This window comes from Rhinopithecus roxellana, chromosome 10 (assembly GCF_007565055.1).
Source record: "Rhinopithecus roxellana isolate Shanxi Qingling chromosome 10, ASM756505v1, whole genome shotgun sequence".
NCBI lineage: Eukaryota > Metazoa > Chordata > Mammalia > Primates > Cercopithecidae > Rhinopithecus > Rhinopithecus roxellana.
In genome coordinates this window covers 77,463,051-77,481,152 of record NC_044558.1, presented here as the reverse complement: position 1 = coordinate 77,481,152, position 18,102 = coordinate 77,463,051, and positions in this window count along the sequence as shown.

Below are 18,102 nucleotides of genomic sequence, written 5' to 3'. Positions count from 1 at the left end.
TAAACTTCAACTAGGTCCTTCAGAGGCTTTTTTCCATGTGTTTAAAACTGAAAGCCGATTGCAATGTCAGCTGTAATTACCCAAGCCCATTACACAGCCACAGGCAGGTGGCACTTAAAGAAATTGTGCAGATGCTGAAACCGGTCTCTGAGAGCCCTCCACATAGCCCCAATCTGAGCTCAGTTGAAAACACATCTTAAAATAGATCAAAACCAAATCTCCTGCAGCGGGCAGGTGATGAGAACGTGCACAGAACATGACAGTGACAGGCAGCTTAAAGTACAGAGGAAAGTGGTTTCTTTCTGCCTCCATCAACCTAGCCTGTAAAGCATCACCTTTGACTCTGTTTTGGACCATGTATCTCATCACCATTATCTTCATCATCACCCCCATCCTCACTGTGCTTAGAACTTCCCCATGCCAGCAAGGAGGAGCTTTTTCCTGAGCTTCTGGGAATGCGGTCAGCTGAGCATCTTCAGCTACCAGCTCCTTCAAGGGCAGCCTCGCCTGCAGAGCGCTGCCTCTCCTAAGGCCATGTCCCACCTGGGTAGCCCACATCCAATGACTGATTGAGGCAGGCGCTTACATGCACGGCCACTTCAGCCTCACAGTTCAATCCCCAATGGAATACCCTCCCAACTCGGCTGGGCTATTCCATTCCAGAGCCTGCCTATAGGATCAGCCAAGGCTGTCCTTGGACCTGCCTGGGTGTCATCATCTCCTGCCCAATTCTCCTCCCTTCCTTCCACTGTGATAGTCCTAAGGACATTATTTAATAAACATTATCCATATGAAACCCCATCTTAGACACATTTTCCAGGGAGGCCCAACCTGCAACAATTATCATGGCTAACCTTTTTCAAGCATGAAGCTCTGACTATGGTCAGAAATGACATGAAGACTTGTATTATCACATTTCCCCAACAAATCCATGTGCTGTGTGCTCTTCAGTGGATTTTACAGTTGGGAAAACTGAGGCTCGGAGTGTGTAAGTGGCTACTTTGTAAGTGGTGGATCTTGGACTGTGAGCCCAGCCCTGTAGATACCCAATCCCCATACTACATAAATATGCTATTCTGTTTTCTGCCGTGCAATACCAGGCATTTTAATGGGAGTCACTGTATGTAAAGTTCGAATGTTAGACTTTGAGCTCCTAGAAGGCAGGTTAGAAAGGCGATTAGGTATTCTTATGCCTTCCATAGCTACCCTTGTGTTTTTCCATCATTCTTTCGAATTGGGAGAGGGTAAAGGGAGTACCACTCTAAGGTTCTAGTGGACACTAATGACTCTCTTCCTAGGAAAACCACCAAAAGCACGTCCTGTGCATCTGCTCAGGTACTTTATCACATACTGTGCATCATCCTTTGTGTTTCTTGGCTATGTTGGACTCTTGCACTTGTGAAAGGCATTAACACACAGCCACTTTTGCAGAGTTGATGCTCACTCCTCCAGGCATGATTTAAGTTCTAGAAGGAATTGTTGCCTCTGGATAAGCCCCGTTTGCCTTGCTTGGCACATGATTGCATGCACACATGCTCCATTTGTAGAAGAAATTTGCAGGTGCTCTGAGCAGCAAGTGGTATTCATCAGCTCCACTGACAAAGGTAGTGTCCATAAAAATGACAATTTAGCTTGGGGTGGAAAGGTCTTGGAAAGGCCTAGGAAAGGCTGGTCACATCCTAAGAAATAACATATGCAGAAAAGAACTAGCGAGCTTTTGTTTCTCTGAGAGTCCTTAAAATATAGCCTCCAGAGCTCTCATGAGACATGAATTTTTTTTCTCAGATGCCCTGCCCATTGGCATCTATACACATCATTTTTTTCAGGAGGAATTTATTATGGATGCACCATGCACCATAAGGAGAGCCACGAGGACAGAAGTGAAATGCGATAGACTTATATCTCCACAGGGGGATGCACATGATGCCGTGGGATCTGTGTCTGGGTGCCCAAGACCAGGTCAGGTTCAAAGATTCACTAGGACAATGCACAAGACTAAGCGTGTAGTCATCCCCACCACTATGATTTATTATAGCAAAACCACACAAAGAAAAATTGGTAAAGAGAAAGAGTGCATGGGGCAGAGTTCAGAGGAAACTAGTAGCAAGCTTCCGGAGTCCTCTCCCATGGAGTCACACAGGATGTGTCTAATTCATCCAGAGATGAGCCGTGATGACCCATGTGAAATGCCGTATACAGGGATGCTCCTTAGAGGCTCAAGGACTCAGCTGTATCATGGGAGCTGCTCACCTGGGTACCCACTGCCTACCATGTGCCACAATGCCAGATCCCAGAAGGAAAGCAGATATTCAGCAAAAGGCATGTTGTTTGGCAGGCACAGTGAGCCATTCATATCAGGAAATGGTGGGAACCCTCCCAAAATTTGTTACCCTATGCCAGCCAGGGGCCAACCTTGCAAATACAGTCACAGGCTGGTTTTGTTAACTCCTTTCTGCACAGAATCCAACATGGATAAGTTATTACATCCAAAAAGACAAGAAGAGCCTCATGGACAAGGGGATGTGTGAGTTAAGCTTATACCAAGCTTCGCAAGTGAGCCCCATCATGCTGGCTGGTCACCGGCACGCCATGGTGAGAAGCATCATAAGGCTGTGCTGGTGCTCTGGGACAGACTGTGCCATGATCAGCTAGTGATGTCTGCTGTGGACCCAGAAGGACAAGGTGATGGTGATTCCCAGTACTCAGCATCATTGTTCAACACCATCACGGCACCCTACTTTTGTATGGGTGTGTATGAGTAACTTACGTTCCCTCTTCTTTAGCACTGACTCAGCACACTCATTGTGGCTCTTCTCAACAATGTCCTTTCTCCTCCAGCCTCCCTCCAATGATGTGACCATGAATATCACAATGCTTGTCAGGCCAGTGGGGTTAGTTGCGGGTACTATCAATAGGGATTGAACATTGTAATATCATAGGCTGAATATGGTCCAAGGAAATAATGGATTTGGGCAGCATTGTTTTCCTTAATTGTGAGATTTCATGTACAAACCCAGGTTTCTGGATTTTCTTGAAGAAACAGAAAATATGACAACATTGAACTTACATTTTCAAATGGGAACAATTGACCATAAATCGTGTGATTGTGTAGGGTAGGTGTATAAGGGAGAGCTAAATTGGTGGTAACCAGAGGCCAGGAAGGATGAGGGAAAGGGGGAAGAAGAAAGGTTGATTCATGGATACAAAAATACCATTAGCAGAAAGAAGACCTAATGTTCAACAGGGCAGGAGAATGACTATAGTTAACACTAATCTATTGTACATTTCAAAATAGCGATAAGAGCATAACTTGAGTGTTCCTGCCATAAAGAAAAGATAAATATTTAAGATGATGAAAATCCCAGTTACCTTGATTTGAACTCAACACATCATATGAGTGTACCAAATTATCACAGGTGCCCCCAAAATATATACATCTATTATGTAGTCATAAAAAATTAATTTTAGCAAAGCTCTATTTGATAAAGTATAGTCATTTATTTGAAAACAGGGAATGCTCTGGTCCAGGAAATAGTAAATTCAGAAGCTTTGTGGTGGGAATGAACTTAGGGTGTTTGTGCAGCAGAAAGGTGGCCAGGATGGCAGCAATAAAGTTAACAAAATGAGACGCATGGGGAAAGGATACGGTACTGATAATATTTTGCCTCCCTGTCCCTTGGATCTAGCACTGAAGGGTTAGGATGAACATACAGTGCACGCTGAAGTTTCCTTTTCTAGGCTCAAAAGAGGCAATTGTTAAATTTCCAGGAATCACTGATGGTTAAACACAGTCATTATTAAAAATTAAATTGTGAAAACTTGCAATTAAATAAATGATAATAAAAGCAAATGTAATCAATAATCAAAACTCATCACTTCCAAGTTATTTTACTACATTTTACTATTGTGTATGTTCTTAAAGGAAATAATGTACAATGGTGTGCAACTCCACATTTGGTGATATGACATTGGAAGCTTGAAACCAGCTACAGTGGAGGTGTTTACACCAGAGAAATAACACACACTAGAAATCAGGACTTGATTATTTTGTTGATTGGTTAGACTTAAGAAAGTAGTGGAGAAAAAGTTTAAAATGTAAATTAAACTTAAAAGTATTTTGGGTTTATAGCCATTTCATTGTCAATAGCAAAAGTGTTGAGAGAATAAATAACTTTCCATTGTTCAAAAGCTATTATCAAATTCAGGAAAGAAGTCCCTGATAGCAGTGATGAATGCAATACAATTCCAAGATACATGTTAGATGTTTCATTTTCATTTTTCTTGTTAACATAAATGAAAGTATCAACTATTATTTGTGTCAGAACCATAAGTCTTATTGAGGGATGTAGCAGCTTCGTTGCTGAATCCAATAAGTATCAAGCATATATCAGTATCTGATTTTGTGACACAATTGTTGTTGATAAAAATTATAAAAACCGATAGCGAAATTTGCAAGACATAGCAAGTCACACTGAAATTAAAGGTGTAAACTCAAAATAAATTGGCTATATAAAATTTAAAATAATGGATATTGTATATTATAATTTGTAAATTAGGTGCTATATGGCCTTTATATCAGTATAACTAATAATAATCTTCAGAGATCCTACTATTAAAAATTAATCAGTACACCATAGTAGAAAGATTATTTTGGACATTTAATTAACTACAATTGAATTAATTCTAATACATCCATGATTTCACTAAAAATAAACAAAACACTTTGGCAGAGCAATGATGCCAGTACCAGTTATATGTGTGCCCAATAAATATCTCTATAACAAATTTATAAGTAAAACAAAAGCCAATGTATATACATTCCATCAACTGTAATACAAGTAGGCTTCGTTCTGCACAGCTAATCTGTGTTCATGATTGCTGTATTAAGGCAAAGTGAAATGTCTAATACTACATGTGGATTATATTCATTTGCACCTGAAGAGCTATACAGACAATGAGAGCAATAAACATTTGTAGAATAAAAGCTTATTTTTCTCAAATAGAATCTCTGAAAGAACATTAAAACATATTTGGAATACTATTCACAATAGCAAAGACTTGGAACCAACCCACATGTCCATCTGTGACAGACTGGATTAAGAAAATGTGGCACATATACACCATGGAATACTATGCAGCCATAAAAAAGGATGAGTTTGCGTCCTTTGTAGGGACACGGATGCAGCTGGAAACCGTCATTCTCAGCAAACCATCACAAGAAGAGAAAACCAAACACCGCATGTTCTCACTCATAGGTGGGAACTGAACAATGAGATCACTTGGACTCGGGAAGGGGAACATCACACACCGGGGCCTATCATGGGGGGGGAGGAGGGAGGGATTGCATTGGGGAGTTATACATGATATAAATGATGAATTGATGGGTGCTGACGAGTTGATGGGTGCAGCACACCAACATGGCACAAGTATACATATGCAACAAACCTGCACGTTATGCACATGTACCCTAGAACTTAAAGTATAATAAAAAAAAAAAAATTAAAAAAAAAAAAAAGACTTGGAATCAACCCAAATGTCCATCAGTGACGGTCTGGATTAAGAAAATGTGGCACATATACACCATGGAATACTATGCAGCCATAAAAAAGGATGAGTTTGTGTCCTTTGTAGGGACATGGATGCAGCTAGAAACCATCATTCTTAGCAAACTATCACAAGAAGAGAAAACCAAACACCGCATGTTCTCACTCATAGGTGGGAACTGAACAATGACATCACTTGGACTCGGGAAGGGGAACATCACACACCGGGGCCTATCATGGGGAGGGGGGAGGAGGGAGGGATTGCACTGGGGAGTTATACATGATATAAATGATGAATTGATGGGTGATGACGAGTTGATGGGTGCAGCACACCAACATGGCATAAGTATACATATGTAACAAACCTGCACGTTATGCACATGTACCCTAGAACTTAAAGTATAATAAAAAAAATTAAAAAAAAAACATATTTGGTATCTTCTACCTCAAGTCCAGAATAGGCTCTCATTCTTCTGAAACAAAACATTCTCGTTTGTGAAATAACAAGAAGCTTAGTGCAGAAAATTGTTACTTTATCCATATGAAGCTGTGATCAGCCACAGCCACGGGCATGGTGAGTATCCCAGAGTCAGACGGAGCCTTGGAGTCACTTGGTCCCACCTTTCCCCAATCCAGGGAGTGGTGGAAAGACGTGGGGAACACTCAGATGTGATTTGAGTCAGGCGATGAGGGTGTTACTGCCTTTCATTTCTCTTGAGTCTTTGTCAGCGTACTTTGAGAGACTGTTCACCTGAAACCTGTGTGTCTTGAACACTATGTCAGTGCTTGGGAATCTCCCTTTCCACGAAAAGAAAGCGGCTTCAAGCTTCGCGCTCTGAGCCTTCATCAGGCAGCAGACTCCAGGCAGCTGCCTCTACCTAGAGTTGAACAATGTTGGTTTGTTTCTAAAACACTGACTTACACTGGTATCTTCCAAGCTGGGTATCTGCTGCTGGTCTCTGCAGACCCAGGCTCCATACTTCTCGACTCTGCCTGCCGAGGTTGGTCTGGACACCACCAGTGGGCACCCATGGCCCCTGGCTCCCTGCCAGGTTTGGTCACGGAAAGCACCACAGGAGACTGGCAAGAGAGAAGAAAGTGAAGTCGGGGAATATTCCCTGGCTCCCTGCCATCAAGGTCTTCTCAGGACAGCTGTATCTCTTGGCAGAAGGCTACAGCTCCTCTAAATGTGGCCTGGCTTTAAGACTCTTTTCTTGCAATTAAGCCCTGGTCCCTGTGGACTGACAGGAGGTCTCAGCCAGGCTGACAGCAGCTCTGAGTTCCTGCTTTGCTCCTGGGGTCGCCCCACACCTGTATCTTTGTCATGCTCCCTAAATGCCATGACTTGAGCATACGCATGCTATGCTGTAATAAAATATTACACATACCCCATAAATACGTACAAATATTATGTATTAAGAAAAAAGAGAAAAAAGCTGATTCCCTCAATGTATCCTCATTTGAGTATTCTGGTGGAGACCCTGACTAAGTCATCTATTAACGTCAGTTGTGTTTGGTTCCATTTGCTTTATTGATATAGAAGAAAGTGTGGCCTCAACATCACAGGGGTATGCAAGAGCCTGAGTCTGCTCCAAGAAAAGAACCCCTAGCTTACTTATGGCTAACATCAAACCTCCAATCATAAACTTCTCCATCAGAGAGTAGAGCTGTCTAGAACCAGGCTAACCATGCCATTCTCTGTTCTCAGTCTCCTCAAAACACTGCAAGCACAGCCTCAAGTCTCAAGGAAGAAACAGAGCCTTTAGCCACGAGATGGTAGAGAGGCTAGAAACTGATGCTCAAAGGCTGGATCCAACTTGCAGCCTTGTTTCCTTGGCCTTCTGTATTTATTTATTTGTTTTATTGTTTTAAATTGGTTGCTGAAATCTAAACAGATAATTTTCACATAAAACTGCAAATTTCAGTCTCTCTCTCTTTTTCTTTTTTCTTTCTTTCTTTTTTTTGATGGAGTTTCGCTCTTGTCGCCCAGGCTGGAGTACAGCCAATGGTGTGATCTCAGCTCACTGCACGCTGCAACCTCTGCCTCCCAGGTTCAAACAATTCTCCTACCTCAGCCTCCCAAGTAGGTGGGATTATGCCTGGCTAATTTTTTTTTTTTTTTTTTTTTTTTTTTTTTTTCTTTTTTTCTGAGGTGCATTCTTGCTCTGTCTCCCAGGCTGGAGTGCAGTGGTGCCATCTCGGCTCACTGCAAGCTCTGCCTCCCGGGTTCACGCCGTTCTCCTGCCGTAGCCTGCCGAGTAGCTGGGACTACAGGCACCCGCCACCATGTCCGGCCAATTTTTGTGTATTTTTAGTAGAGACGGGGTTTCACCGTGTTAGCCAGGATGGTCTCGATCTGCTGACCTCATGATCCGCCCGCCTTGGCCTCCCACATTTGTTGTATTTTTAGTAGAGACGGGGTTTCACCATGTTAGCCAGGCTGGTCTTGAACTCCTGACCTCAAGTGATCCGCCGCCCAAAGTGCTGTGATTACAGGCATGAGCCACCGCACCCCGACTTCTACATTCCTTGAAAAGGGAAGATGTGGCCCCACTGAGACCATCCTACACACTTCGCTACTATTCTCTGCCCATCTGAGGGGCACCTGTGCTTTCCAGTTTGGTCTGTTCTTTACCAGGTCACCCAGGCTTGGAGTTTGATACCCCAGAAAGAGGGGAATTCAGGAGGTGGCTTTTGATGGTGACCCAATATTTCCACGGGTGCTTGAGGTGTTTGTAATTCCCTATCCTGGCTTGTGATCCATCAGACTCTGCTCTGGTAGGGGTGTCTGCAGGGGAAAGTCGGCTTCCCTGGATGTGGGATTCCACAAGGCTGGTCTGTGCACTTCCTTGTCAGCAATATTTCAGCAATTAAGACTTCTTTGGGATCTTTTCTGCCTGGAATTGTATCCCCCTTTGTACTTCTTGAGTTAGGCTAATACAATTTCCCTGAATATCTGTCGAATTAATCTATTTGCTGTCACCTTGTATTTTGAACCAAACCAAAAATTATATATTAATCTTTAATTTGTAACAAACCAGTGGTGCCTGGACATTATGAAATCATGTGGTACTAAAAGGCAGGCTTTACTTTAATCCCAAGATGCATTCAGTAAGACCCACTTGATATCATATTTTTTCAGGGAGTTGAACAAAAACTGGCCATGCCGCTTGCTGCTAAGGCTGCTAAATTGGTTAGACCATTTAACATTTATTATTTACTCCCAATTTTTATTTGAGAAAACTTTTCTTATTGCAAAAGGAAATAGTTCACTCCATCCAGTACTCTTTGCTCTGAAAACTTATAGAACTCCTCACAACTTCTTTTCTGTTATGAAGCGACTACATCCCATTTACCTTGTAATAGTTATTTTACCCACCAAGCGAAGCAAGGGAATAGGAATTAAAACAACCACTCACACACATACATACCCGCACATACATAACATAAACGTATGCATGCACATGCACACATACATACATGTGCACGCACATAAATGCGCATACATGCATGCATACACACATACACATGCATACACATACAGACATGCACACATACATACACATGCACACACATGCATGCATGCATGCACATACACATATACACACATGCACGCACATACATCCACATACCTGCATACACATACACACACGCACACAAACACACATGCACCGGCCTGCACAGCCACACTGGGTATGAGCACAGCATTGAAAAGATCCCATGATGGAAAAGACCCATGTCCTTCCCAGGTAAGACTGGAGACAGCCTGAAGAGGGCGCTGAAGCTCAGAAAACCCACCAGTTCCGCAGATGCGTTCACCTCTTGGGCCTGCCCACAAGGAGACTGTGGCAAGAATGTTCCAGGCTGGTACCGAGGGCAGGTGACTGGCGAGGCTGCTGCAGGTGGTGAACCTGGCCAGTGGCCGGTCTGGATCCCCCTTTTCCCCTGGATCCCATCAGGCACAGGGTCTGTGCTGGTTAGAACCCCACAAAGAGCAAAGAGACAATGGAGAATGCTTTGTCACGGAGATCCTTTATCAAAGGGACATTGTCTCACAGAGGTGAAGGCTGTGACCCGGAAGATAATCGTGGCTTCTACACACCATGTTCCCTTGGGAGAGATGGGCAGAAGATTATTCATCAGATTATAGTTTAGGAGGCTGCCCTCATCCTGAGCTTTTCACTGAAAAATCACAGAAACTAAACCGGCAAAATAATTACTTTTGTGGTTTGTTTCTAAAATTGTACTTTCCGATAAAAGCAACCCTTTTAAAGAAAAAAAAAATCAAACACACGTAATAAAAATCCACTCAAAATTGATTCATTTTATGAAGAAGTTGTCCTTTTCATGAAGAACTGACTTCGAAGGCTGAATTGCAGCAGTTAAGCTTTAAGATTTTTTAATCAGAAATGTTTTGCTCCCTAGAAAAGAGAGGCCTAAAGGCTCTGAATTTTCCCAGTTGGGGGCATTACTTCCAGCCAATTAGCTACAGCACTGTTCAAGTTCTCCGCCAGGGCAGGCGGGTCTCTCCCACACTTTCCAGCCAGAGTGTCTGCAGGTTTATCCTCTAAATGGCAGCAGAGTGAGACAGGAACAGCCAGGGATCCAGGTGGATAGAGGGTATTTTGAAAACCAAGCTGCCTTGCTTTGGGGCCGTGGTCCTTGTGGAGCTGTGTTTCCAGCAGAATTGCGAAAAGCTGTGGCTGCAGCTCCCTCCGGGGTGAGGTTTCAGTCCTGGGAACCTCCTGTCAACAGCTTCCACCCCAGTGCCTCCTTCTATCAGGAGGAGGGGCTTCATTGTAATGAGAAAAGAAAGAGCACGCCTGTGTTCCATGAGGGCTCCATGTCAAACAGCTGTCAGCATGGATGGCTCAGACTTCGATTTGTGCCAGGAATGATGGAAAGTGGCTCCAGGAGTAATTCACAGCCCTGTGACGCTGGCATCCACGGCGGCAGAAAGGCCCTATGCCCGGGGGTTTTCATGGATAACATCAAGAGTTCCTGTATAGTGGCTGAAAATATAGCAGTATGCTATTGTGTATGTATGTGCGTGCAAATGCATGAGAGACTCAGGGGAACAGGGGCAGAGAGGCAGAGGGAGAGAGAATAAATTAATAAACAAAGAGCAGTGGAGAAGAGTTCCTCCGAGCAGGACCCTAGAGCCAGCACCCTGGGCTCACATTCCAGTTCTGCGAGTTGCTGGCTGAAGGCAGCTTCTCAAGTTCACTGGGCTTCAGAGGGGTTCACTGTAAGCAAAAGAGAACAACTGGCAATGACTGGAAAACAGTTTCTAAATTCAGTTTTCAGTCGATACACCTGGCGAGGCAGCCCGACCCCTTCCTGGCTGACAGCATGGCCCTGAGCTCAGTCTTTGCTTCCTCCCCTTGTTACCTTCCATCTTTGAGGCTATTTCTTTAACCCTTTAAGCATGTTTCTCTGTCACTAACATGCAGACCACAATAGTACAAAAGGTTACACTTATGTGTTTCAGTGCTTTGTATGGTTCCTGGAACACAGCAAGTGTCTTAGTCTGCTTGGGTGTTTATAACAACAACAACAACAACAAATACGCTGAGTGGCTTAGAAAACCAAGAAATGTATTTCACATGTAAAGTGTGGTTCTTTTTCCTGATTTTATTTCCAGTGTTGTATCCACTCAGCTCTGCCTCTACATGGTGACCTCTGGGAGAATTCACTAGCATATTGGCACACCCAGACCATCCTCTTGCTTGTCTCTCTTTCTTTGTTTGTCAGGGTATGCTGACTGCAAAACAAACAGCTCTGAAATCTCAGTGGTTTTCAGCAGCAAGGAGCTATGTCTTCTCCACAGCAGAGTCCAAGGAGGGTGAGGAAGGCTCTGCTCCATGTGGTGATTCAGGGACCCAATCTCCTCTTAGATCATTGCATCTCAATCTGCAGCCTCCATAGTGTACGTGGTGCCACACCCCGAAGCACCCTGGACCACAGAGACAGAGCATCTTGCAGGAGGTTTAGGACCCAGATCACATCATTTCTCCCACAATCCCTTGGCAAGAAGTCAGTCACATGGTACCAACCAAACTGCTAGGGAGGCTGGGAAACATAGGTCCAACCACATGGCCGGGGAAAGTCAAGAGGGTTTGGTGAACACATTGTCTCCACCGTACCCCCAGACTAAAGGCCATGAGCCTGTTCCATCTCCTCTCCCAGCCAGTAGTTATCATGCTCCACTTGCCCCAACTGTGTGTCTTCAGAGGCGGTCATTTCGGTTTTTCTATTTGTTTGGGTTTTTTGTTTTGTTTTGTTTTGTTTTTTGAGATGGAGTCTTGCTCTGTCACCTAGGCTGGAGTGCAGTGGCAGGATCTTTGCTCACTGCAACGTCTACCTCCCACGTTCAAGCGATTTTCCTGTCTCAGTCTTCCGACTAGCTGGGCCTACAGGCACTTGCCACCACACCTGGCTAATTGTTGTATTTTTAGTAGAGATGGGGTTTCACCATGTTGGCCAGGCTGGTCTCGAACTCCTGACTTCAGGTGATCTGCCCACATCGGCCTCCCAAAGTGCTGGGATTATAGGCGTGAACTACCATGCCCGGCCACAAGCTGGTCTGTTTAATGGTGTATCCAATGCCAGCCAGGTGTGGCTCTATTTCATTTTGGAAGAAAAGAAAACAAAACAGTATTTTTTTTTCTACTGCTGCATTTTAACTCACCCTGGAGAAAAGTCAAAACTGTCAGAATATTAAAATGAGAGGCATTCCTGGAAGACCTCTGCCTTATCAGCTTCTAACATTCCTTAATGGCTGCAACCCACAGGGGGACTGAGGATCAAATAATTAGTTGCTTGAGTTAATGAGGGAATAACTGCTATCTTTCACTCAACTTCAGACTTTTATTAAGGGAAAAGCAACAACAAAAAAGCAGTAACATCCTTACAATAGAAAAGTCAATCTAATCTATAGACATAGATCTGAAAATGAAAGCTCCCATCCATCCTTCCCCTTGTAATGATTGCTAGGGCTCAGCGTTTATTCGATGCTGACAGTAGAATAGGCATGTGACAGTGGCTACATTTAGATTCACAACTGCCCAGAAATGTAGCCAGTCTCCTTTCGAATGGGATAATTCCAAGGATTTTCATCCCAAATCTTTTGCTACTTGCAGTAGGAGAGCTGCCTCTAAGGCCCTGGATGAGTTGAGGCAGATTAGAGTCCTACATCCTGGGAGGTGTTTATCTAGGTTTTTGTTGCTGTTGTTGTTGTTTACCTCCCCCCCCAAAAAAATGGTGGGCAAGATGGCTCACACCTGTAATCCCAACACTTTAGGACTCCGAGGTGAGTGGATCATTTGAGGTCAGGAATTCGAGACCAGCCTGGCCAACGTGGTGAAATCCCATCTCCACTAAAACTACAAAAGTTATCTGGGCATGGTGGTGTATGCCTGTAGTCCTAGCTACTCAGGAGGCTGAGGCAGGAGAATCCCTTGAGCCTGGGAGGTGGAAGTTGCAGTGAGCCGAGATCGTGCCACTGCACTCCAGTCTGGGTGAGATAATGAGACCCTGTCTTAAAAAAAAAAAAAAAAAAAAAGATTAGCTTAATTCATTTATTTTGGATGTCTTTACAGATGAAGCTTTTCTTTCCCCAAATTTTAAGTTATTTTTAAAATTTCAAGTAATAATTGTATATATTCATGAGGTAGATGGAGATGTTTCAATACATATAGGGTATAGTGTATAGTTATCAGATCAGGGTAATTAGCATATCCATCCTCTCATCAAACATTTGTCATTTCCCTGTGTTGAAGATGTTTTGTGTCCTCCTTCTAGCTATCTGACACTATATAAAATGGTATTGTTACTGTAGTCCTCCCATAGTGCAACAGAACACTGGAACTTATTCCTCCCATCTACTGTAATTTTTTACCCTTTAACAAATCTTTTTCTAGCCCTCCCTCCCCTCTGCCCTTGCCAGCCTCTAGTATCCACTGCTTTATTCTACTGCTTTATTTAAAAGACTCAGCCAAGCGTAGAGACGACTACACACCTGCTGGCACCATCACGACAGGGCCACCCAGGGCTCTTCTTTGGTGCTGTTTTCTCTTATCCTAACCTCCATCCATCACCATTCCTCCATCCCCGGCAGAGGCCCCTTCCTCATGCTTTTCAGGTCTATTCTCCACTGTCACCTTTGAAAAGCACACAGCAATGGGCTGTGGATGCTTGTGTTGTAAAGTTTCTTGAGTGTTGCTGACCCCCAGGTCACGCTGTGCTTCCCCCTCTGCACTCAGGGCTGTGTTCTGGGAGTTCCCTGGGTACCACCACCTCCTCTGTTTTGTTGCCTCTGCCTGTCCTCACTGATGGCATCCAGGCTCACCAGGCCTGTTTGTCCCCACACAGCACAGAGGCCGGTGTGCACTGTCCCCTCTGAGCTGCCCATGGGTTTTTGATGCCTTAAGGGAATCTTCCAAACAGGGAAGAGACTCTACACAGATACTTATTTTGCTTTTTTTAAAAATTGATTTTAATGGCTCGTGTGTGTGTGTGTGTGTGTGTGTGTGTGTGTGTGACAGCATCTGGCTCTGTCGCCAACGCTAGAGTGCAATGGCACAATCTCAGCTCACTACAACCTCTGCCTCTGGGAGTCAAGCAATCCTTCTGCCCCAGCCTTCCAAGGAGCTGGGACTACGGGAGTGTGCCACCACACCAGCTAATTTTTGTATTTTTTGTAGAGAGGGGATTTCGCATGTTGCCCAGGCTGGTCTTGAACTCCTGAGGCCAAGTGATTTTCCCACCTTGTTCTCCCAAAGAGCTGGGGTTACAGGTATGATCCACCCCGCTTGGCCTTTGCTTTGTTCTTTTTAATGTTCACTGTATCAAAGCAAACATTACAAAAACTATCTTTCTACCAAAGCCTTCCAGTTCAATTGAAAAAATTTACTACTCTATTCATAAATATAGTACCTTAATGCAATTTTAAGAGGAAGTATTAATAAATTAGTGAATTATATTCCTTTAAATATCTCAAGACATGTTCATAAATTTAATATATTCAGCTTCTTTTTAAGCAATATATACACCTAATTAACATGGAAAGCTCTTGCAAATACTTAAACAGCCCTAGTAAATCTCACAAATAAAACTTTCTGAGGACTCTCAAGTTCTCTTAAACATTCCAATCTTGTTTACTGTTAAGTAAATTTTCTTATACTTTTCAACTTCAAATCAAAAAAACCCTGAAATCGATTTTTAAATGCCTGTTTTAGCTACAATCACAAGGCTCATCTCTAAACTAATGTGATAAATTACCTTAAGTATTATAAACACTTTACATACAAAATATCTCCCCATAATTTCTATGCTTTACACCAAAAATATTAATAAACACAGTTTATCGCCACTATTTCCAATTATTCACCCTTCTGGATTCTAGACTTACTAAGAAAATGGTTTCATCCACTCCAGCAAGCTGAGGCTACCTTCTCAAGCAAATTGGGAGCCACCGTCTCTTCATCGCTGGGATTTTCTCTTCGATGGGCCGGAATTGGTGGCTGAACAAAATTTCTGGCCAGAACATGTGATCTGAGCCCCTAAATACCAGGGTGGTTGTTCTCACCAGTTCACTCAGGCTCTCCTAGAGTATCCATGGGAGGGGCCTCCAAGTCCACACCCTCCAATCCATCTGCTTTGGATCTGAGTCTCATGTTAGCTAATTCCAGTGTGAGTCTGAACCCTGTCTGCAAGGTTGCTTCACCCCAGTGGAATTCAACAGATGTGTTTACTACTCCATCCTGTTCCGAACCCTCCCTGTGTTCTCCCTGCCTGGCTGTGCAGTGTGCTTACAGATACTGGGGTGACATCTACTTGGTTTCTTCTCATGTTTCCAGCTTACTCTAAGCTTGGATGTCTCCGGTAATCCCAAAGACACCTGCATTTGGGATTTCTTCCACCTCCACCTCTGCAGGAACTGAAATGCTCTTTTTTTTTTTTTTTTGAGACATGGTGTCACCGTGTTGCCCAGGCTGGAGTGAGGTGGTGCTATCACAGCTCACTGCAGCCTCCACCTCCCAGGCTCAAGCGATCCTCTCACCTCAGCCTCCCAAGCAGCTGGGACAACAGGTGTGCGCCACCACACCTGGCTAATTTTTGTATTTTGAGTAGACACAGGGTTCCGCCATGTTGCCCAGGCTGGTCTCAAACTCCTGACCTCCAGTGATCTGCCTGCCTCAGTCTCCCGAAGTGCTGGGATTATAGGCGCGAGCCACCACCCCTGGCCCTGAAATGCTCTTGTAAGGATCACCAGGCTCCTCTGTTGAAAATCAAGCGCACACGTTTCAGTCTCGCTCTTACCTGGTGGCTCGTTCCTGATTGAAACCGGGCTTTTGTGATGCCAGCTCTTTCTCATTCTCCTATTATTTCTAATTATTCCTCATTGTGCTTATTTTAATTTTATTTATTTTTATTTCATGTTCACATGGGGATTTGAGCGCATACGGGGAAGTACTTATAAACGTAGTGTAATTACTTACACTTGCTTAAGCTCTCAAATAATCATTTGTAACATTAATAAATGTTCTTAAACCTTAGAAGTTAATTTTTCAGATGTATTATGCCTGGGCTTTTCTGAGACTTAATAGATATTGCATAGCGGAATCCATAAACACACAATCATTTTTTTAAAAATATCGCTATCTATGGTAAGCAATCATCTCAGTTTCCAAGGACTTGGAGAAAGAGGGAACTTCCAGGAAGGGGGACTTTCAGTGCTACCACCCAGGACGTCCCAGACAGACTGGGGAGGACTAGTCTCTCTGTTAGTACTTCAGCTCCTTCCAAAATGTTAATTCCATCAAATGAATGCATTTCATCATTATTTCCAACCTTGACTTTAAGAATATTTTTAAAATTAAATAGCTGTATAATTAATAGAAGGAATAACAAACACTCACTACTCATTAAAATAAGCAAAACATAATACATATTCTCACTTTTATATCAACTTTTCTCTTTCACATAACATTATTAACTCATTGTCTTGTACTTACTGAACTTATTTTAGTAAAACCAAAATTGTTGTCATTAATATTAGGATATTTTGTTGTTGTCACTCAAGATCATCACAAAAGGATCAATCAGTGAAAGCTATGGAGGTTTTGTTTGTTTGTTTGTTTGTTTGTTTGACGGAGTCTCACTCTGTCACCCAGGCTGGAGGGCAGTGGCGAGATCTCGGCTCACTGCAACCTCTGCCTCCCGGGTTCAAGTGATTCTCCTGCCTCAGCCTCCTGATTAGCTGGGATTACAGGTGCGCACCACCACACCCAACTGTTTTTTGTATTTGTAGTTGAGATGTAGTTTCTCCATGTTGTTCAGGCTGGTCTCGAACTCCTGGCCTTGTGATCCACCCACTTCAGCCTCCCAAGGTGCTGTGGAGGTTCTAAAACAAGTCCGCAAATCCCTAAATATTCCTGCCTTCAAGAGGCAGTAGCTGCCTCCTTCCACGTGAAACTGGGTGAACCTTAGTGACTCACTTATAACCAATGGAAGATAGATAAAATGATCCTTCAGTATATGATTTTTGACATTATATTTTTAAAAGATGCAGCTTCTACTTTGCTTGATGGAACAATCACACTGGAGGACTGAGCCACCTGGTAGGAAGACCACTTTATCTGAAACCACTTTAACCCACATATTGTGAGGAAGCCCAAGCCACGAGGTCGGTCTCTAGCTGAGGTCCCAGCCAAAGGTTATCACCAATCACCCAATGGGAGAGTAACTGGATTCACTTGATTACAGTCCCTGGCCATTGACTCATCCCAGATAAGTCCCCACACATCATAGAACAGAAACAAACCATTCCCATGTTCCTTGTCTGAATTACTGACCTGTAGAAACCTTGGATAAAATAAAACAATTATTTTGCAAAAATTTGCAAGTTTTTGCATGGTTTCTTCCTGTGATAAGAGCCTTGCATTGGTGTTGGTTTCTTTGTCCTTATGTTTTTAAGGCATCCCTGCATGCATCTCTAAAGCTTCGGTGCCTGCATCCATCTCTAAAGGCTCGGTTTAGTCATCACTCCACCCAGCGGCCTCCACCCTAGACCTGGATGAAGATGGGCCCCGACTGTGTGTTTCCACATCACCCCAGGCATGCCATCCTGTCCTCCCCACACCGTTTGATCTTTACATCCGTCTGTGTCTATTTATCCATCGTGTGAGTGCCTCATCCAGGAGGGACTGCCTCGGGTCCTCCTCACCTCTGAGCCCTCATCTCCTTCCTACCTTAGCCCATGGCAGTGAATGAACATCCAATAAATCCATTTCTAATTTGTCCTGAAAAGAGACAACTGGGGTCTCAGATGAAACCATGCAAATCAAAATGTTCTTAATGGATATAAAAGAGTGGCCTCATTAATTAGATATAGGACATGGAGCAAAAGCTGTGATTCTTCAATAAAATTGTCTGTCAATAGCTAAACTTAAAGCAACTAGTGTGAGTAGATCAAGAAAGATATCAGAAGAAAGCAAAAAGCAACTTTGTATTTACAAAAACGGAAGAGAAAGGATTTTCATATATATATATAAAA